Raw genomic sequence first — 22,500 nt, 5'->3', positions numbered from 1 at the left:
AAGATGGGGATGTAGAAGAGGGGAGGGAGGAGGAGAAGGAAGGGAGGAGGAAAAGGAGGAGGAGGAGGAGATGAAAAGAAGGAAAAGGGGAAGGAGAAAGAGAAGGGGAAAGAGAAGAAGAGAAAGAAGTAGAGAGGGATGGAAAAGGGAGCAACAGAAGGAGATAAAAAAGAAGGGAGAGGAGAAATAATAAAGAAGGAGAAGGAAGAAGAGGAAAGGCAAAAGAAGAAGAAGAAGAAGGATGGGTAGAAGAGAGAAGAGAAAAAAGAGTGTGGGAAAAGAGGGGAAGGATGAAGAAGAAGAGGAGGAGGAAGAACTGCAACAGGCTGAGAGGGAAGATGTGGAAGAAGATGATAAGTAGAGTGAGCAAAAGCCATCTACCTTTAACCTCCCTTTCCCCTCTCCCTCCTAAATCTCCCTTAAATTCACTCCTCCCTCCCCCTTTCAGCCCTCCATCTACCCCCTCCCACTTCCCTTCTCTTCCTCTTTATCCTCCACCTCCCTTTCGCTCCCTCTATCCTTCCCTCCCTCTCCCATACCCTTCTTCTGAGCCACCTCACCCTCCACCCTTCCTTTCTCCTTACCTATCCCTCTTCTTCTTTAAGCTCCCTTCCGTTTCCCCTTCTCTTTACTCTCTTTCTCTTCCTCCTTTCTATCCACCACCACCCCCTACCTTCCTTCTTACCCCCCCCTCCCCTTGGATAATTATGAAAATAATTAATGTGCATTAACTAACGATCTAACTACTTCAGTGAAGAATAATGATAATTATAATGCGTAGAATGGGATTCTCGTATATTCGTAATATTGCTTGTATCAATCTTTAATATCTATATTGTCAATCATCACCTCCCATTTTATACCCAAATTAATTAACAGTAAGTCCGCAGTCGCAAGGAATATAGTTTCCGGCGTATTTTGAAATTATGATATTGCTGGGCAGACTAAACAAAAACAACAAAATTATGGAAACAATACACGAATATAAACAAAGACATGATTAAACATAAACTACAAAAAGAGAGTACTTACCTGTCATTGAAACAGTGATTGCAAGAGCCACCTGGGTCAAAATAAAGCAAAAACATCCTGTACTCACCTTTCCGCTGTCTTTACCGGCGCACACACATCGTCACTGAATAAGGAAAAAAATAAGGGATTTATTAATTTATTCGAAAAGAAATAACATCTGTAATCACGGCACACGTACATAGGTAATACATTGACAGATAAACATGTACGTGTAAACGCGACAGAGCTAAGTAGACATAAATACACAGATACATGTATGAAAACAGAAATTGATCACAAATGCACTGGCACACACACACACGCGCGATAAGTGTGCAAACATGGACGTACATATTCAAGCACAACAGATATTTAATCAATGCTATCCACGTGTCAAGTCTTGCATGTCACACACACACGCACACGCACACGCACACGCACACGCACACGCACACGCACACGCACACGCACACGCACACGCACACGCACACGCACACATGACCAAAAAATAAAGAAAAAACAACAAAAAAAACAACATATAATCAAAGTGAGCACAAATCTAAACAAACGAAAAAATATAAACAAGAATCGAAACTGTGAACCAAGATTTTTTTTTTTTCTTCTTCTTTTAACAATATTTTCAGTGCTCTAAAACCCTGTCGGCATGAGAGCAGCATGGTATGATGCAACACAAAATATGGGGCTTTAACTCCACCAGCATGCGCAAAAAAGTGAGCTCGGGTTACAGAACCTCGTGGCGCTGCAATTGCACAGTTATTTTGCTTTACACAGCTTTTTGCAATTCTCTTGTCAAGATGCAAGATATCTCAGACCCTTTTTTTCTCTCTTTTGTCTCTTTTCTTTCTTATTTCTTCTCTTTCTTTCTCTTTCTCTCTCTCTCTCTCTCTCTCTCTCTCTCTCTCTCTCTCTCTCTCTCTCTCTCTCTCTCTTTCTCTCTCTTTCTCTCCTCTCTCTCTCACTCCCTCTTCCATCTCTTCTCTCAATCTCTCTCACCTCATATTCTCGTTTCCTCTTCCTTCCCTCCCCCTCCCCTCACACTCTCTTTCTTTAACTCTTTCTCTCTCCTCTCCCTCTGGCTTTAGCTCTTTTTCACGCCTTTCCCTCTCCCTTTAGACCTTTCCCTTCCCTCTCCCTCTCTCTTTCACTCTGTCTCTACTTTGCTCTTATTCTCCTCTCTCCCTGTCCTTATCTCTTTCTTTCTCCTCTCCCTCTGTCCTTAGCTCTTTTTCTCCCCTTTCCCTCTCCCTCTCTCCTCTCTCTTTCACTCTTTCTCTCTCCTTTAATTCTCCTCTCTCCCTCTCCTTAGCTCTTTCTTTCTCCTCTCCCTCTCCTTAGCTCTTTCTTTCTCCTCTCCCTCTGTCCTTAGCTCTTGTTCTCCCCTTTCCCTCTCTCCCTCTCTCTTTCCACTTTCTCTCTCCTTTTATTCTCCTCTCTCCCTCTCTCTTTCAGCTCTTTCTCTCTCCTTCTATTCTCCTCTCTCCCTCTCCTTAGCTCTTTCTCTCTCCTCCTATTCTCCTCTCTCCCTCTCTCATTCCCTCTTTCTCTCTCCTTCTATTCTCCTCTCCCCCTCCCCTCAGCTCCTTCTCTTCCCCCTCTCCTCCCCCTTCTTTGAATACACTTAAGTGATAGATTCCCCGTGCCTTGCCATCGATCAGTACCCGCGGCAGGAGAACGCAAACTTCCCTTGACACTTCACCACTAATATTTTGCCACGACCAATATTTGGCTTCCACGCCCCCTTCCCGAAGCCCCACTTCTGACGGGCGCGAAATTCACTCGCTGGGACTGAACTGGTCTTTTGTTCCTTCTCTTCTCTTCTTCAACTACTCTCCTCTTCTCTCCTTTCTTTTCCCCCTTTCACCCCCCTTTCTTTTACTATTCCTCGTGCTTCCTCTTCTTTTCTGTCCTTTCGTGTTCTCTCCCTAACTACTCTCCTCTCCTCTCCTTTCTTTTCCCCTTCCACTACTCCCGTGTCTCCTCCTCTTTTCTGTCTTTTCTTATTCTCTCCCCACCTACTCTCCTCTCCTTCCTTTTCCACTTTCACCCCCCTTTCTTTTACTATTCCTCGTGCTTCCTCTTCTTTTCTGTCCTTTCGTGTTCTATCCCTATCTAGTCTCTTCCTCTCCTTCCTTTTCCACTTTCAAGCCCCTTTCTTTTACTATTCCTCGTGCTTCCTCTTCTTTTCTGTCCTTTCGTATTCTCTCCCTATCTACTCTCTTCCTCTCCTTCCCCTTCACCCTTTCCGTTCACTACTCCCTCTTCCTCTTTTTTCCCCCTTTCCCTTTCACTTCGCTTGTCCCTCTTCCCCCTCTCCCCTTTCCTTTCCCTCGATAACTTCCCCTTATCTCATGACCCCTTGCCCTCATGACTTCCTCTTCTCCTAAATTCACCTTCACCCTGAACTAGACCCCCCCCTCCCCCCTTGCTATCCCTCCCACCTCACTATGACTCCTTAAAAAAACACTTTACTCTTTCTTCTTCTTCCTCTTCCTCCTCCTTTTTTCTCCTCTCCACCTCCCGTTTTTCGCTCCTCCAACTTCCCCTCTTTCTCATTTTCTTCTATTTCCTCGGTCATTTCTTCCTTCTAATTATCATTATTATTATTTATTTTTCTTATTAATTTATTGATCTATTTATGTATTGCTTCTGTGAATGATGTTATGAATGGTAGAAGGATACGACAGGAAGAAGAAAATGGAGTAGAAGAGGGTGAGGAAGAAGTAAAAGGAGGGGGAGAGGGGGAGATGAAAAAGGCGAGAGAGAGAGAGAGAGAGAGAGAGAGAGAGAGAGAGAGAGAGAGAGAGAGAGAGAGAGAGAGAGAGAGAGAGAGAGAGAGAGAGAAGATCTGGAGGAGTAGGCAGAGGAAGAGAGAGAGAGAGAAAAAAAAATAGAGAGAGAGAGAGAAAGAAACAAAGTGAGAGATACTATCACAATACCACCAACCCCATATCTCGCTCCTTTTCTATACACACATCACCCATATCCACATGTCCCTTTTTTTTTTTTACTCTTTCCCCCCCCTTGTCTTTTCCTAAACCTCCTTCTCCCCTTTATCGTGCGTCTTATCATCTACAAGTCCTGCTACTTTACGCTATCTTAGCGCCTCCCCCCCCCCACCCCCCGGAGCCAATTACCCCCTATCTCTACAGTTTTACAATCTCTAAGTCTATCTCCTCCTCTCCCTCCCCCCTTCCCCCTCCCTTCTCTCTCTCTCAGTCTGCCTCTTCGTGTGAATGGCTGGATCTCTTTGTTTGTTTGTTTTTTTGTTTTTCTTTCTCTCTTACTCCTTGTCTATTATTTTATACTTTCTGTTTGTCTGTCTGTCTATATCCTCTCTCTCTTTCTGTGTTTGTCTCTCTCTCTCTCTCTCTCTCTCTCTCTCTCTCTCTCTCTCTCTCTCTCTCTCTCTCTCTCTCTCTCTCTCTATCCTTCTCTTTCTATTTCTTCTTTCACATCCCTTTATCTCTCTCTCTTCCCCCCCTCTCTCTTCTCTCTCCTTTGCGTCGCTTCTTCTCGTCCTCTTTCCTACTCCCCTCATCTCCATGTCCTTTGACCTTTCTTTCTTGAATCGTCTTCCTTAGTCTTAATTGACCTTCCCTATCTCCTTTTCATCAATTCTTCTTCCTCGATCTTTTTTCTCTCTGTCATTATTCCCGCTCTCCCCTTGCTGCTAAGATTCCTCTCATTATCTCTCTCTCTCTCTCTCTCTCTCTCTCTTCCCTCCTCTCCTCTCTCTCTGCCCCCCTCTCTCTCTCCTTCACTTTCTATTTCTTCTTTCACGTCCCTTTATCTCTCAGCTTTCTCTCTCTTTGTTCTCCTGTTCTCTTTCGTCGCTCTGGTTCTTGTTCTTCTTCTCTAATCCCTCCCCAATCCATCACGATACCCCCTCCCTCCCTCCCTTCCCTCCCTCCATCCCTCCCCCATCACCTCATCCTCCCTCCCATCCCCTCTCTCCCCCTCCTCCCCCATTACCCCATCACACCTTCCCCCTCTCTCCTCCCCTCCCTCCCTCCCTCCCTCCCGCCATTACCCCTTCCCTCCCTCCCTCCCTCCACTCCCCAACAAGTCTATGCCTTTATAATACACGCCGATATTACCTTGTTTGCCTTCCTCTCCGACGGAACGACACCCTCCGATTGTTGGCGGGGCATTAGCGGAGGGAGGGAGGGAGGGAGGGAAGGAGGAGGGAGGGAAGGAGGAGGGAGGGAGGGAGGAAGGGAGGGAGGGAGGAGAAAGGGAGGAGGAGAGGAGGGAGGGGAGGGAGGAGAGAAGGAGGGAGGAGGGAGGGAAGGAGGAGGGAGGAGGGAGGGGAAGGGAGGGATAGGATGGGGAGGAAGGAGTGGAAGGAAGGAGGGAGGGAGGGAAGGAGGGAGGGAGAAGGAGGGAGGGAGGAGGAGGGAGGAGGGAGGAGGGAGGGAGGGAAGGATGAGAGAGGAGGGAGGAGGAGGGAGGGAGGAGGGAGGAGGGAGGGAAGGAGGAGGAGGGAGGAGGGAGGGAGGGAGGGAGGAAGGGAGGGAGAGAAGGAGGGAGGGAGGAAGGGAAGGAGGGAGGGAGGGAGGGAGGAAGGGAGGAGGAGGAGAGGAGGGAGGAGGGAGGGAGGGAGGGAGGAGGAGGGATAAAAAGGGAGAATGAGGGAGAGGGAGGGGGTTAGAGAAAGAAATAAGAAGAAAGGAGAGAGGGAGGATAGAAAAGGAGAATGAGAGAGAGAGGGGGGGGATTAAAGAAAGAAATGAGAAGAAAGGAGAGAGGGAGGATAAAAGGGAGAATGAGGGAGAGGGGGAATTAAATAAATAAATGAAAAAAAGAGGAAGAAATACCAAAAAGTGGGAGGATAAGAAAAAAGGAGAATGAGGCGGGGGGGGGGGGAAGGAGGGATTAAAGAAAGGAATAAGAAAAAGTGGAAGAGAAATACCACAGAAAAAGGAAAAAAAGTCGAACATTATCAACGCGAGAGAAAGGAGAAAGGGAGGATAAAGAAGGGAGAATGATGAGGGAATTAGAGAAAGAAATAATAACAAAGGAGAAGAGAAACACCACAAAAAGTGGGACATTATCGACGCGGGGAGAAAGGAAGAAAGGGGGAATGAAAGAGAGAAAAAAAGGAGGAATAAAAAGAAATATTCAGAATAATAGAAAATAGAAATCGCAAATAATGGAAAAAAATAAAAGGAGGATAAAATGGAGGAAAAAGAGGGAGAATTAGAGAAAGAAACGAAAAGAATAGGTAGATGAATGAGTAAAGAGTAAAAAAAAAAAAAAAGAAAATGGAGAATAAAGAAAGAAATAATAATAAGAGGAAGAGGAATACCACAAATAATAATAAAAAAGATGAGGGACATTACTGACACGGGAGAAAAGAAAAACGAAGGAGAAATGGAAGAAAATGGAAAATCAAGGAAAAAAAGAATAATAATAGAAAATAGAAATTAGAAATAAGGGAAATAAAAAAAGAAGACCATTAGCGAAGAGGGAGAAAGGAGAAAGGGAGAATAAAAGAAAGAACAAAAGAGGAATTAAAGAAAAATAATAATAATAGGAAGAGGAAGAGAAATATCACAAATAATAGAAGACAGAACCACAAATAAAGAAATAAAGGCCTAAAAAAATAAATAATCACCAATTTCGGGGAAAATGAGAAAATGACGATAAATAGAAGTAAAAATAGAAAATAAGAGGAAGATATGAGAAGAGGTGATAGACGCCGGTAGAAGGGAGATAAGGAGAGAAAAAGAAGAACATAGAAGGGGAATAAATAAGAATAAGTGACAGTAGAGGAAGAGAAATACCACGAATGAGAGAGAAAAGAGACAAACAGGATGATAAAAGAAAGAAAAAAAGGGGAACCAAAGAAAGAAAGTAAAAAGAAAGAGACCAATAAAAAAAGGAAAAATACCACAAACAACATAAAAAAAGGAGACCCACAAAGAAAATAAAGTAGATACCAAGACAAAAAAAAGAGAGAAAGAGAGAGAGAAAAAAAAAGTTGACATTAAGAAAAAAAAAAAAAAAAGTAAACATAAAGAAGACAAAAAATAGCAAACATTAAGAAGACAAAAAGAAAATAGTAAACATTAAGAAGACAAAAAAAAAAGTACATAACAATAACAAAAAAAAAGGAACAGAGAACTAAAACTCGGAACCCTCGAGTGGGCAAGAGCGCCATGATTGTGCACCGTGAAGAGAAATGAAGTGATATGAAGTGTTATCAAGGGGATGTGAAGGGCCTCTTGTAATGTTCAAATAAATGGCGCCTGGCAGAGAGCATCATCCGTGAGGGGGGGGAGGGGAGGGAGGGGAGGGGAGGAGGGGGAGGGGAGAGGAGGGGAGGGGGTGGGGTGGGGGGAAGGGGGGCTACGTTAGAAGGGGGCTGCAGGTGATTAATTTTGAAGGGCTGTTACGGGCGGAAGTGGGTGGGTTAGCATGGTTTTTTTTTTGGGGGGGTGGAGGAAGGGGGAGGGGGGAGGGGTAGTAGGAGAGAGGGTGAGATGGGTGATTTTTTTCTTCTTCTTCGCTCTCTCTCTCTCTATCTGTCTATTTCTCTCTCTCCTTCTCTCTCTCTCTCTGTCTATTTCTCTCTATCTATCTCTGTCTCTGTCTCTCTCTCTCTCTCTGTCTGTCTGTCTCTCTGTCTGTCTGTCTCTCTCTCTGTCTGTCTGTCTGTCTGTGTCTGTCTCTCTCTCTCTCTCTGTCTCTCTCTCTCTCTATCTGTCTCTCTCTTCTTTCTCTATACACCACTACTTCCTCTTAATTTCTGTCCTTTCCGATAATCTACATTCATGTCTATTTTCTTTCCCTCTCTATCTCTCATTTCACTCAATATATAGACAACAAAAATAAAAATAGCAAACAGATAAAACACAGTGTATATACACACACATATCAATACACACACAAACACACACACAGACATGCAGACACGCGAAGAGGAAAACACACACACACACATTCGCGAAAATTGTTATCAGCAAAATGTTCACATGACAACATAATCACACGCACACACGCACATAATACCATCATCACTTTACATACCAATTCCGCATTAAATGTATTTATAGCCCCAATCTATTTATTCGCGAATATTCCAAGTCGATCTAATTGCAAACAACAGACAGTCCGCAATTTTCTCTCTCTCTCTCTCTCTCTCTCTCTCTCTCTCTCTCTCTCTCTCTCTCTCTCTCTCTCTCTCTCTCTCCATTAATCTAAACAATATTATGAATGCGAATCTGCTCTCATAATTCGGCGTGCAGTGTTGCCAATACGAGCGGAATCCCTCACGCTCTCTCTCTGCTCATTGACAACTATTGCCAAATCCCCGCTCATTGCATCTAATTAGCAGAGGTATTATGCAAGGATTAGCGTGCGCGTGTTCCAGAAATTGCACGCACTTGTTCACTGCGAGAGAGGGGGGAAAAAGGGGTAAGTAGTTGCGTTTACTGTTTCGGATATTGGCGCGTACACACACGTACACGTACACATTCACATGCACATACGTATACATAAAAATACACATACACATACAAACGCATCCACACTTACACACTTACACACACAAACACACACACACACAAACAAACAAATACACACACACACAAACACACACAAACACAAACACAAACACACACACACACAAACACACACACACACACACAAACACACACACAAACACACACACACACACACACAAACACAAACACACACACAAACACACACACACACACACACACGTTTATACATACACATTTTTTCTTTCTGATACTGGAAATTATATGAAGTTGGTCGTTGTTGCGAATAATCCTGATCTTATTAAGATTAATACACAGATGCTGACAAGTATGCGGATTATTGTCAGTTTTATTATCATTATCGTTGTTATCATCGTTATCATCATCATTATGGTTATCATCAATGTTGTTACTATGAATTATCATCATCATTATTACCGTTATCATTATCATTATCATTATCATTATCATCATTATCATTATATTATCATTATTATATTATCATTATCATCATCATTATCATCTATCATCATCATTATATCATCATTATCACCACTATCATAATTCTCAATACCATCACCATTACCAACCCCATCATCATCATCATCATAATCACCATCATCACCATCAATATCTTTATCACTATTAATATATTCAATCTTGTTAGCTTCGTATAAACAAGTCTTCTGGTTAATGTGCCGGCAAGAATAAAAGCGATTTTTGGTATCATCACTTTGGGATTAATTCGTGTACATGTTAGTCTCTCATTCTTTGTCTGTTTGTCTCTTTCTTTCTTTCTTTCTGTTTTTTTCTTACGTTAGTTTCTCATTCTTTGTCTGTTTGTCTGGCTGTGTGGCTATTTCTTTCTTTCTGTTTTTTGTTTCTCTTTCTTTCTTTCTCTTTCTTTCTGTCTGTCTTTCTGTCTGTCTGTCTTTTTCTCTTTCTTTCTGTCTGTCTATCTTTTTCGCTTTCTTTCTGTCTCATATCGTTCTCTTTCTTTTTGTCTGTCTGTCTTTTTCCTTTTCTTTCTGTCTGTCTGTCTTTCTTTCTTTTTCTGCCTGTCTTTTTCTTTTTTCTTTTCTGTCTGTCTGTCTTTTTTCTTCTGTCTGTCTGTCTGTCTGTATTTTTCTCTTTCTTTCTATTTGTCTGTTCAAGTCTGTCACTCCATGTCTGTGTCTGTCTGTCTCTTTCTCCTTCTCTCCCTCCCCCTCTCACTCTCTCTCCTCCCCCCCCACTCTCTCGTATATATCCAACACACATGCATTCTGTCTGTCCGTTTATGTCGCCACTCATCTATCTCCCTCACCCCCTCACTCTCACACACACACACACACACTACACACGTATATATCCACACACACATGCACACACACACACATACATGAATCATAAGAAAGAAAAAATGTTCATGTCGACACACACACACGCACGCGCACACACACACACACACACACACACGCACGCACACGCACACACACACACACACACACACGCACACACACACACGTCATGTCCGAACAAAGCCGGGCGGTTTTCGATCCCTGGCGATGGTGCTAATTATAACCCCCCCCCCCACCCCCCCCCCCCTCCGCCCCCCTACCCCCCCGGGCCGCCAACTTTATATCTTAATTATCTCGAATTATCCAGGAATTGCCCCATGTATAATTGCCTAGGATTAACGCACTTGATTCCCTCGGATTTTGCCACTAATAATCTCCCTTCTTGGCCTCTTCCTTCTCCCTTTCTCTTCCTTTCTCCTTTCTCCCTTTCTCCCTTCTCCCTTTCTCCCTTTCCTCCCTTCTCCTTTCTTCCTTTCTCCCTTTCTCCCTTCTCCCTTTCTCCTTTCTCCTTTCTCTCTCCCTTTCTCCCTTTCTCCCTTTCTCCCTCTCTCCCTTTCTCTTTCTTTCTTCTTTCTCTTCTCTTCTTCTTCTCTTTCTCTCTTCTCTTCTTCTTTCTTTCTCTTCTTTCTCTCTCTCTCTCTCTCTCTCTCTCTCTCTCTTTCTCTCTCTCTCTCTCTCTCTCTCTCTCTCTCTCTCTCTCTCTCTCTTCTCTTTCTCCTTTCTCTCTTTCTCTTTCTCTTTTCTCTCTCTCTCTTCCTTCCTGTCTTCCTTCTTCTTTTTTCTCTTCCTACTCCTCTTCTCCATCTCCCTCTCCCTTCCTTTACCTTTCTCCCTCTCTCTTCCTTCCCTCCTTTTCTCTCCCCACTTCCTTATTGTCCCCCTCTCCCCATTCTCATTCTTGTTCTCCTCGTCTTCATCCTCTGTCTATCTCCCTCTTCCTTCCTTCCCTCACCCTTCCTCACTCTCCTTAGTCTTCCATCCTCCTCCTCCTCTCCCTCCCCTCCCTTCCCCTCACTTTCTCGATCTCTCCCCTCCATTCCTCTCCTTCCCTTCCCTCACCCTCTTTAGACTTCCATCCCTCCACTTCCCTCCCTTCCTCACCTCCTCTCAGTCCTCCTTTCCCTCACCTCTCGCCTCTCCTCCCTTCCTCATTCCTCCATCCTCCTCCTCCCTCTCCCCTCCCTTCCCCTCCCTCTCCCCTCACTCTCTCGCTCTCTCTCCTCCCCTCCTCACCCTCCATCCTCACCCTCCTCAGTCCTCCTCCCTCTCCCTACCCTTCCCCTCCCTTTCCCCTCACTCTCTCGCTCTCTCCCCTCAATAAAACCCAGTAATACCAGACGCTTTGGGGCCACCATTTTCTTATTTCCCTCGTATGATAATGGCAAGGGGCTTTGTAAGTAATAACTATGTTTATTTTTAGGTCCCCTTTGATGGCGCTCTGGGAGGTGGGGGAGGGGGAGGGAGGAAGGGAGGGAGAGGGAGGGAGAGGGAGAGGGAGGGGGGAGGGAGGGAGTGGAGGAGGAGAGGTGGGGAGGGAGGGAGGGAGGGAGGGAGGGATGGAGGGAGGGATGGAGGGAGGAGGAAGTGGAGAGAGGGAGGGAGGGATAACGGCAGGAGAAAGAAACAGATACATGGGAATGGGGGGAAGAGGGAAGGTGAGGAGGGAACAAGGAGGGAACGAGGAGGGAACACGTAGGGAAGGAGGAGAGGACAAGGAGGGAAAGAAGAGGGGACAAAGAGGGAAGAGAAGGCAGGGAGGGAAGAGGGGGGAAGATAGAGGGAGAAGGGAGGAAGGGTGACACAGGTCGAGGGGTAGATATTTCGAGGAGAGAGAAGGGAAGTGAAGGAGGGAACGAGGAAGGGAGGAGAGGGAGGGAAGGAGGGAGAAGGGAGGAAAGAAGAGGGAAGGAGGGAGAAGGGAGAGAAGGGAGGAGAGAGAGAGGGAAGGAGGGAGAAGAGAAAGAAGGCAGGAGAGAAAGGGAAGCGAGGGAGAAGAGAGAGAGGGGAGGAACGAGAGGGAGAGAGGGGAGGAAAGAGAGGAAGCGAGGGAGAAGAGATAGAAGGGAGGAGAGAGAGGGAAGGAGGGAGAAGAGAAAGAAGGCAGGAGAGAAAGGGAAGCGAGGGAGAAGAGAGAGAGGAGGAACGAGAGGGAGAGAGGGAGGAAAGAGAGGAAGCGAGGGAGAAGAGATAGAAGGGAGGAGAGAGAGGGAAGCGAGGGAGAAGAGAAAGAAGGCAGGAGAGAAAGGGAAGCGAGGGAGAAGAGAGAGGGAGGAACGAGAGGGAGAGAGGGGAGGAAAGAGAGGGAAGCGAGGGAGAAGAGATAGAAGGAGGAGAGAGAGGGAAGCGAGGGGAGAAGAGAAAGAAGGCAGGAGAGAAAGGGAAGCGAGGGAGAAGAGAGAGAGGAGGAACGAGAGAGAGAGGGAGGGAAAGAGAGGGAAGGAGGGAGAAGAGATAGAAGGGAGAAGGGAAAGAAGGCAGGAGAGGGAGGGAAGCGAGGGAGAAGAGATAGAAGGGAGGAACGAGAGCGAAGCGAGGGAGAAGAGATAGAAGGGAGGAACGAGAGCGAAGCGAGGGAGAAGAGATAGAAGGGAGGAGAGGGAGGGAAGCGAGGGAGAAGAGATAGAAGGGAGGAACGAGAGCGAAGCGAGGGAGAAGAGATAGAAGGGAGGAGAGGAAGGGAAGAGAAATCAGCGGGAAACGAAAGAGGATTATAATTCTACCGTCTCACGCACGGCATCATCAACCGTCGGAATATACTTATTTTTTCCTCTCTCCTTCGACACATTTTTTCTTTTTTTTCTTCTTTTTCTTTCTATTCCTCTTTTTTTTCTTTTTCTTTCTATTCGTCTTTTTTTTCCTTCTTTTTGTCTTTTTTTTTCTTCTTTTTCTTTCTATTCGTCTTTTCTTTTTTTCTTCTTTTTCTTTCTATTCCTCTTTTTTTTCTTTTTCTTTCTATTCGTCTTTTTTTTCCTTCTTTTTGTCTTTTTTTTTCTTCTTTTTCTTTCTATTCGTCTTTTTTTTTCTTTCTATTCGTCTTTTTTTTTCTTCTTTTTCTTTCTATTCGTCTTTTTTTTCTTCTTTTTCTTTCTATTCGTCTTTTTTTTCTTCTTTTTCTTTCTATTCGTCTTTTTTTCTTCTTTTTCTTTCTATTCGTGTTTTTTTTCTTCTTTTTATTTCTATTCGACTTTTTTTTATTCTTTTTCTTTCTATTCGCATTTTTTTCTTTTTCTTTCTATTCGTCTTTTTTCTTCTTTTTCTTTCTATTCGTCTTTTTTTCTTCTTTTTCTTTCTATTCGTCTTTTTTTTTTCTTCTTTTTCTTTCTATTCGTATTTTTTTTCTTCTTTTTATTTCTATTCGTCTTTTTTTTCTTCTTTTTCTTTCTATTCGTGTTTTTGTTCTTCTTTTTCTTTCTATTCGTCTTTTTTCTTCTTTTCTTTCTATTCGTCTTTTTTCTTCTTCTTTTCTTTCTATTCGTCTTTTTTCTTCTTCTTCTTTCTATTCGTCTTTTTTTTCTTCTTTCTATTCGTCTTTTTTTTCTTCTTTTTCTTTCTATTCGTCTTTTTTTTCTTTTTTTTTTTTTTATTCATCTTTTGTTTTTGCTTTTGTTTCTTATTCTCCTCTTTTTTTCTTCTTTCTTTTCGTCTCAAGAACTATTCTTCTTTTTTCAATTTTCTCTTTTGTCTCTTCTTTCTATTCGTCTTTTGTTTTCGCTTTTTTTATTTTCTTCTTTTGTTTATCTTTATTTAGTATCAACAACTATCTTTTTTTTTTATTTCCTCTTCTTTGTCTCTGGATTTGAGAGATTAGCATTATCTTCTTATTCCCTTCCTTTCTCTCTCTCTCTTTACGTAATCAAGTTAATTGTCAGATTATTTTTCTCCTTCTCTTTCTTTCTCTCTCTTTCTCTTCCTCTATTAACACACGTACGGTAATTGCCTAAATAGATTCGTCTATTGTATTATCTTTTATCTTTAATTTTCTTTCTTTTTGTATTTTCTCTTTCTTCTTATTTTCTGTTCCTCTTGCACTCTTCTTCTTTTTTATTATTAGTCCTCTTCGAGCTTCTCCCTCCATCTCTCTCTCTTTCGCTTTCTCTACATCTCTGTCTCTTCTCTTTCTCTCTCTCTCTCTCTCTTTCTTCTTCTCTCTCTCTCTCTCTCGTCCACCTTCTCTCTCTCTCTCTCTCCCTTCTTCTCTCTCTCTCCCTTTCTTTCATCTCTCTCTCCCTTTCATCTCTCTCCCTTTTCATCTCTCTCTCTCTTCTCATCTCTCTCTCTCTCTCTCTCTCTCTCTCTCTCTTCTATCTCTCTCCTCTTTTCTCTCTCTCTCCCCTCTTTCTATCTCTCTCCCTTTTTCTCTCTCTCTCTCCCCCCTTTCTATCTCTCCTCTCCCTTTCTTTCCTTCCTCCCCACCCTCTTTCTGTCCTCTCTCTCCCTCTCTCTCCATGTCCCTCCCCCTCTTTCTATCTCCTCTCCCTTTTATCTTCCCCTCCTCTTCTCTCCCTCCCTCCATCTCCCTCTCTCCTCCTCTTCCTCTCCCTCCCCCGCCCTATCCCTCCTTCGCGCCCACGCCAGCCCTTCACGCCCCCGCACGAGAGTCGTCAAGACACGGCGAGTCAAAGACAGATAGCTCATGCAGATTATCTCCGCCCACGCTTGTCAAAACAGCTGCTTGACATAGCTGCGCGCGCCCGTTACCTGCGTGGTTGTCGGGTCGCCTCTCCCGAATGGCTTGACTGCACGCGCACGCACATATGCACGCACATATGTACACACACACATGCACGCACATATGCATACACACATGCACGGTAATATGCACACATATACATGCACACATATGCACGCACATATGCATACACATACACACACACACACACACATACACGCACATATGCACGCACATATGCATACACACATATGCACGCACATATGCACGCACATATGCATACACATACACATACACACACACACACACATGCACGCACATATGCACGCACATATGCACGCACATATGCACCCACATATACACACACGCATACATGCACGCACATAGGCACGCACATAGGCACACATATACATGCACATATGGACACGCGCACACACACACTATGTACGTATGCATATTTGAAGATGGACAGAAACACACACACGAAGCAGATATGAAAATGCACAAACAGACACAGACACACTCACACTCACACACACACACACACACACACACACACACACACACATACACACACACATACACACACACACACACACACACACACACACACACACACACACACACACACACACGCACACACACACACACACACGCACGCACACCCTTCACCTCGGCCACGACCCCGAACTGACAAATTGTTAACCTGACCATATTTCATCCACATAATTTACAAGGTTTTGAAAATTCGAGCCCGCTGTTTTATTTTATATCGACAGCGTGGATATAGCGATAACTTCCTCTCCCAAAAGGTGATGGAAGTGGAGGTTTTAAAAGTCAGGTTTACACATTAACCGAAGTCTGTGTATGCATTCCCTCCGCCACGTGCTGGGGAGAAGAAATGTCCGTTTGAATTTTCCCGCGCTTTCGTGACGTCATCGGTTAGGGATGGTGGCAACCGTTTCGAATTCCTTGTGACGTCATTATTCTCTGACCGTCGAATGCACCGCGTCGTGACGTCATCGGTTATGGATGGTGGCAACCGTTTCGAATTCCTCGTGACGTCATTATTCTCTGACCGTCGAATGCACCGCTTTTTCGACCTACTTTCCGAGGCTAGAAGGAGGAAGCGACTATTGATAAAGATACAAAGAAAAACAAAAAAAAAAGGGAATGAGAGGAGAGACGCATGACGAAGAGTAATTAACAGGAACATGATTAAAGAAAACAGAGAATGTTGACTTTAAATTCTAGCATGTTTGCTCTCACCGGATACGAATACAAATCAAAAACTTGTAACTTATATTCTAGTAAAAAATAAAAATAAAAGAAACTTATATTCTCGTAAATAAATAAATAAATAAAGCATTCAACACACATGTTCGAATGCAGGTTATAAATCCTGATACACTACCTACGCACACGTGTACGTATCCTTGGACGTGTGAACGTGTGTCGACCTCCGCCCGTGTGCGTATGTTCGCTGCACAGCCCACAGACTCGACCCAACTTGGCATTAAGTTCGCAAAGTCAAATAAGATCAAGTCAGCTTAAGCAAGTTTGCGCGAATTTATGTCGGGTTGACTAAGGTTAGTGTTGCTGGATCGAGAGGAGGAGGAGGGGGGGTGAGGGAGAGAGAGGAGGGGGGTGAGGGAGAGGGGAGAGGGGGAGAGAGAGGAGAGGGGGGGAGGGGAGAGGAGGAGGAGGGGGGTGAGGAGGGGGAGGAGGAAGAGGAGGAGGAAGAGGAAAGAGGAGGAGGGGTGAGGGAAGGAGAGGAAGGAGGAAGGAAGGGGGTGTAGGAGAGGGAGGAGGAGGAGGGGTGAGGGAGAGGGGAGAGAGGAAGGGGGTGAGGGAGAGGGGAGAGAGAAGGAGAAGGGGGGAGGGAGGAGAGGGGAGGAGGAGGAGGGGGGATGGGGGGAGAGGGGGGAGGGAGAGGGGAGAGAGGAGGGAGGAGGGGGAGGGAGAGGGGGAGGGGAGAGAGGAGGAGGGGGTGGAAGGGAGAGGGGAGAGAGGAGGAGGAGGTGAGGGAGAGGGGAGAAGGGAGAGAGGAGGGGGTGGGGGAGGTGAGGAGAGGGAGAGAGGGAGGGGGGTGAGGGAGAGGGAGAGGGGTGAAGGAGGAGTGAGGGGGAGGGGAGAGGGGGAGAGGAGAGGAGGAGGGGGGGTGAGGGAGAGGGAGGGGAGGAGGGGGTAGGGAGGGGGAGGGAAAGGGAGGAGGGGGTGAGGGAGAGAGGGAGGAGGAGGAGGGAGAGGGAGAGGGGAGGGGGGGGAGAGGGTAGGAGAGGAGGAGGAGGGGAGAGAGGAGGAGAGGGGAGAGAGGAGGAGGAGGAGGGGGTGAGGGAGAGGGGAGAGGAGGAGGGGGGGGAGGAGGGAGAGGGGGAGAGAGGAGGAGGGGGGGTGAGGAGGGAGGAGGAGGAGGGGGTGAGGGGAGAGAGGAGGAGGGGGGGTGAGGGAGAGGGGAGAGAGGAGGAGGAGGAGGGGGGTGGGGGAGGGAGAGAGGAGGAGGAGGAGAGGTGAGGGGAGGGGAGAGAAGAGGAGGAGAGAGGGGGGGAGGAGAGAGGAGAGAGAGGAGGAGGGGGGAGGGAGAGGGGAGAGGGGAGAAAGAGGAGGAGGGGGGTGAGGGGGAAGGAACAGAGAGGAGTGGGGAGGGAGAGGGGAGGAGAGGAGGGGGAGGAGGAGGAGGGGGGTGAGGGAGGAGAGGAGGGAGGGGGGTGAGGGAGAGGGGAGAGAAAGGGAGGAGAGGGTGAGGGAAGGAGAGAGAGAGGAGGGGGGTGAGGGAGAGGGAGAGAGGAGGAGGGGGTGGGATGAGGGGAGGGAGAGGGGAGAGAGGAGGAGGAGGGGGTGAGGGAGAGGGGAGAGAGGAGGAGAGGAGGGGGTGAAGGAGGGAAGAGGAGGGGGTGAGGAGAGGGTGAGGGAGAGGGAGGAGGAGGGGTGAGGGAGAGGGGGAGGGAGGGAGGGGGGGGTGAGGGAGAGGGGAGAGGAGGAGGAGGGGGTGAGGGAGGAGGGGAGAGAGAGAAGAGGGAGGAGAGGGAGAAGGAGGAGGAGGGGGTGAGGAGAGGGAGAGAGGAGGAAGGAGGAGGAGAGGGTGAGGGAGGGGGAAAGGAGGGAGAGAGGAGGAGGGAAGAGGGAGAGGGGAGAGAGGGAGGAGGGGGTGAGAGAGGGGAGAGAGGAGGAGGGGGGAGGAGAGAAGGGGAGGAGGGAGGAGGGGGTGAGGGAGAGGGAGAGGAGGAGGAGGAGGGGGTGAGGAGAGGGGAAGGGAAGAGGAGGGGGGTGAGGGAGAGGGGAGAGAGGAGGAGGGGGTGAGGAGAGAGGGAGAGAGGAAGAGGAGGGTGAGGGAGGAGAGAGAGAGGAGGAGGGTGAGGGAGGAGGGGAGAGAGGAGGGAGGGGGGTGAGGGAGAGGAGGAGGAGGGGTGTGAAGGAGAGGAAGAGAGGGAGGAGGGGGGAGTGAGGAGAGGAGGGGAGAGAGTGATGAGGAAGAGGAATGAGAGAGGTGGGTTGGGGGAAAGAGGGGAGAGAGAGGGGTTGGGGCAGGAAGAGGGAGAGAAGAAGGGGCGTGGGGGAAGAGGGGGAGAGAGAGCAGTTGGGGTTGAGGGAGATGGGGAGGTTGGGGAGTTGGGGAGGTGAGGGAGTTGGGGAGGTGGAGGGAGGTGGGGGTTGGGGAGTTGGGGAGGTTGGGGAGGGGGTTTAACCACATCACTTCCACGGACTCGTAATCTGACGTGAGCCGAAGTCGATTCAAACAGCCTGGGAAAACTTTGGATAAACTTTTGAAGCAGGCGACTTTTTTTTTTTTTTTTTTCCCTCCCCCCGAGTTGATTTATAAAATTATCTGTGTACACAACCGCGCGATTATATGCTTTCTGTGAACTCATCGGATGCAAATTTGTCTATTGAAATATGCATGTGTGCATGATTCCGCAAATCGCAGGTGCATTCCTGTTTGTCAGACACACGTAAGTTAGAGTGGGAGGTGAGAGGGAGAGGGAGAGGGAGAGAGGGAGAGGGAGAGGAGGGAGGGAGAGGAGGGAGAGGAGGGAAAGGAGGGAGGAGGAGGGGAGAAAGAGAGAGGAAAAAGGAAAGGGAGGGAGAGGGAGAGAAGAGGGAGAGTGGGAGGGAGAGGGAGGAGAGGGAGGAGAGAAGGGAGGGAGAAGGGAGAGGGAGAGGGAGAGGGAGGGAGGGGAGAAGGGGAGAGGGAAAGGAGGGAGGAGGAAAGGGAGGTGAGAGGGAGAGGGAAAGGAGGGAGGAGGGAGGGGAGAAAGAGGGAAAAGGGAAAGAGGAGGAGAGGAGGGAAGAGGGAGAGGGAAAGTGGGAGGAGAGAGGAGAGTGAAGAGGGGAGAGGAGAGAGTGGGGAGGTGAGAGGGAGAGTGGGAGAGAGGGAGAGGGAGAGTGGGAGAGGGAGGGAAAGGGGGAGGGAGAGAGGAGAGTGGGAGGAGAGAGGAGAGGAGGGAAAGGAGAGGGAGGAGGGTGAGGGAGGGAAGAAAGAGGAAAAGGGAAAGGGAGGAGGATAGGGAGAGGGGGAGGGGGAGGGAGAGGGAGAGGGGAGAGTGGGAGGGGAGAGGAGAGTGGGAGAGGGAGAGTGGGAGGGGAGTGAGGAGAGGGAGAGTGTGGGAGGAGGAGAGGGAGAGGGAGAGGGAGAGGGAGAGGAGGAGGGGAGTGCGGGAGAGGGAGGGGGAGAGTGGGAGGAGGAGAGGGAGAGAGGAGGGAGAGGGGAGAGGGAGGAGAGGGAGAGGGAGAGTGGGAGAGGAGGGATGAGGAAGGGATGAGGGAGAGTGGGAGGGGAGGAAGGGAAGGAGGGGGGAGAAGGAGAGGGAAGAAAGGATGGGAGGGAGAGAGGGATTGGAGGGAGGAAAGGGAGGCGGAGAGGGAGAGTTGGGAGTTGGGAAGGAGAGGGTTTAACCACAGGAGGGGAGTCGGAAGGGAGGAAGAGCCGAAAAGGAAAGGGAGGACTGGAGAAACTTGGGAGGGGAGAGGGAGAGGGAGGCGACTTTTTTTTCCTGGGAGGGTTGAGAGGGAGAATTATCTGGGGAGGGAGATGGGAAGAGAGGGAGAGGCTTTCTGAGAACTCATGGGATGGAGATTTGGGAGAGGAAGAGGAAAGTGTGGAGGAAGAGAGAGAGAAAGAGCATTCCTGGGAGAGGGAAAGAAGAAGTTAGAGTGGGAGGTGAGAGGGAGAGAGGGAGAAGGGAGAGGGAGAGTGGGAGAGGGAGAGGGGGAGGGGAGAGTGGGAGGTGAGAGGGAGAGTGGGAGAGTGAGAGAGGAGATCGAGGAGAGGAGAGGGAGAGGGAGAGGAGAGGGAAAGGAGGGAGGAGGAGGGGGAGAAAGAGGGAATCAGAAGGGAAGAAAGGGAGGGATAGGGAGAGGGAGGGAAGGGAGAGGGAGAGTGGGAGGGGGAGAGGGAATCCGGGAGAGGAGAGAGGGAGAGGAGGGAGGGATCGAAGGGAGGGAAAGGAGGGAGTGGAAGGGGAGGAAGAGGACTCGGAAAAGGGAAAGGGAGGGAGAGGGAGGGAGTGGGAGGGAGAGGGAGGGAGAGTGGGAGAGAGGGGAGGGAGGGAGTGGGAGGAGAGGGAGAGGGAGAGTGGGAGGGGGAGAGGGAGGTGGGAGGGGAGAGGGAGAGGGAGAGTGGGAGAGAGGGAGAGGGAGAGTGGGAGGGGAGGAGAGGGAGAGGAGGGAAGAGGAGGAGGAACAATCGGGACAGGGAGAGGAGGGAGAAGAGTGAGGATCGGAGGGGACAGGGAAAGGAGGAGTGGAAGGGGAGGGTAAGAGGGAAAGGGAGGGAGGGAGGGAGAGAGGGAGGGAGAGGGAGAGGAGAGGGAGAGGGAAGAGAGGGAAAGGAGGGAGGGAGGAAGGGAGTGGGAGGGAAAGGAAGAGGGAAAAAGAGGGAAAAGGAGGGAGGAGAGGGGGGGGAGGGAGGGAGGAAAATCGGGGAGTAGGGAAAGGAGGGAGAAAGGGAGAGAGGTAAGAGTGGAGGAGGAGGGAGGGAGAGGGAGGAAGGGGAGAGGGAGGAGAGGGAGGAGGAGGAAGAGAGGAGGCAGAAGGGAGGAGGAGGGGGAGAGAGGGAAAGGAGAGGGAGGGAGAGGAAGGAGGGAGGGGGAGGAAGTGGAAGAGAGGAAAGGAGGGAAGAAGAGAGGGAGGGGGAGGGAAGATGGAGGGAGTGGAAGGCAGAGAAAGGGTAAAGTGCTCAGGGGGTGAAGGAGGAAGGAGGGAAGAAAGAGAGAGAAAAGGGGAGGGAAGTTGAGGCAATGAGAAGGAGGGGCAAAGAGGAGGGGGCAGAAAGGGGGGGGGGGCATTGGGAGAAGGGGAGAGGGAGGGAGCGGGAGAGAAGTAGAGAGACAGGGAAAGACTTACAGACAATGAAAGGAAATGATAATCACATATGGTATCAAGTACCACGCCTTCTCGAAGACTTCTCTTTCTCTCTCTGTCTCTCTCTTTCCTTCCCTCCGTTTTCCTCTCTCCATTCTCTCCCTCCCTCTCTCACCCCTCTATATCTCCCTTTTCCCAACCCTCCTTCTTTTCATCTCTCCCTCCTTTCAGCCCTCCATATCTCCCTTCTCCTCTCACCCTCCACCCTCCCTCCCTCCCTTTCTTTTCTTCCCAACCCTCCTTAATTCACCCCTCTTCCCAACCCTTTCCTTCTCTCTTATTCCTCCTTTCACCCTCACTTCTCTCTCCTCTTACTTCAACCCTCCTCCTTTCAAACCCCTCCTTCTCTCCCTCCCCTCACTTCCTTTTCACCCTTCCTTCCCTCTTCCCCTCATCATTCACCCCTCCCTCCTTCCTCTTTCCTTCCCTCCCTCTCCCTCCTCCCCCCACATCCCAATTCCACTTGAAGAATCAGCTGGAAAGAGTCAGGGCTTAAAGTCTTCCAACAAATGCCAAACAAAGTTGCTTACACCCTGACTGGCGGCTCGGATCGTGGCCGAAGCAAGCAGGAGGAGGAGGAGGAGGAGGAAGGAAGAGGTGGACGAGGAGAGAGGAGGAGAAGGAGGAGGGAGGAGGGGGAGGAGAAGGAGGAGGAGGAGGAGAAGGGAGAGGAGGAGGAGGAGGAAGAGGAGGAGGAGGGGAGGAGGAGAGGAGGAAGGAGGAGGAGGAAGATGGAGAGGGAGACAGAGAAAGGGAGGAAGAGGGGAAGGGAGGAAGGAGGGAAGAGAGAGAGAGAAGGGGAGGGAAGTTGAGGCAGTGAGGAGGGGCAAAGAGGAGGGGGCAGAAAGGAGGGGGGGGAGATTGGGAGAAGGGGAAAGGGAGGGAGCGGGAGAGAAGTAGAGAGACAGGGAAAGACTTACAGACAATGAAAGGAAATGATAATCACATATGGTATCGTGCCACGCCTTCCTCGAAGACTTCTCTTTCTCTCTGTCTCTCTTTTCCTTACCGTTTTCCTCTCTCCATTTTCTCACCCCCCTCTATATCTCCCTTTTCCCAACCCTCCTCCTTTTCATCTCTCCCTCCTTTCAGCCCTCCATATCTCCATCCCTCTTCCCAACCGTCCTCCATTCACCCCTTCTTCTCTCCCTCTTCACAACCCTTCTTCCTTCCCTGTTACCCTCCTCTTTCACCCTCCTTCCCTCTTACCCTCATCCGCCATCCCCTTCCTTCCCTCCCAACCCTCCTCCTTTCACCCTTCCCTCTGCCCTCCACTCATTCACCCCTCCCTCCCTCCTTCCCTCTTACCCTCCTCCTTTCACCCCTCCCTCCCTCCTTCCCTCTCACCCTCCTCATTTCACCCCTCCCTCCCTCTTCCCAACCCTCCTCCTTTCACCCCTCCTCCCCTCCTCCCCTCCCTCCCTCCCCCGTCGCCACATCCCAATTCCACTTGAAGAATCAGCTGAAAAGAGTCAGGGCTTAAAGTCTTCCAACAAATGCCAAACAAAGTTGCTTACACCCTGACTGGCGGCTCGGATCGTGGCCGAAGCAAGCAGGAGGAGGAGGAGGAGGAGGAGGAGGAGGAGGAGGAGGA

Source organism: Penaeus vannamei, chromosome 19 (assembly GCF_042767895.1).
Source record: "Penaeus vannamei isolate JL-2024 chromosome 19, ASM4276789v1, whole genome shotgun sequence".
NCBI classification, from domain to species: domain Eukaryota; kingdom Metazoa; phylum Arthropoda; class Malacostraca; order Decapoda; family Penaeidae; genus Penaeus; species Penaeus vannamei.
Note: the sequence above shows the minus strand (reverse complement) of the source record.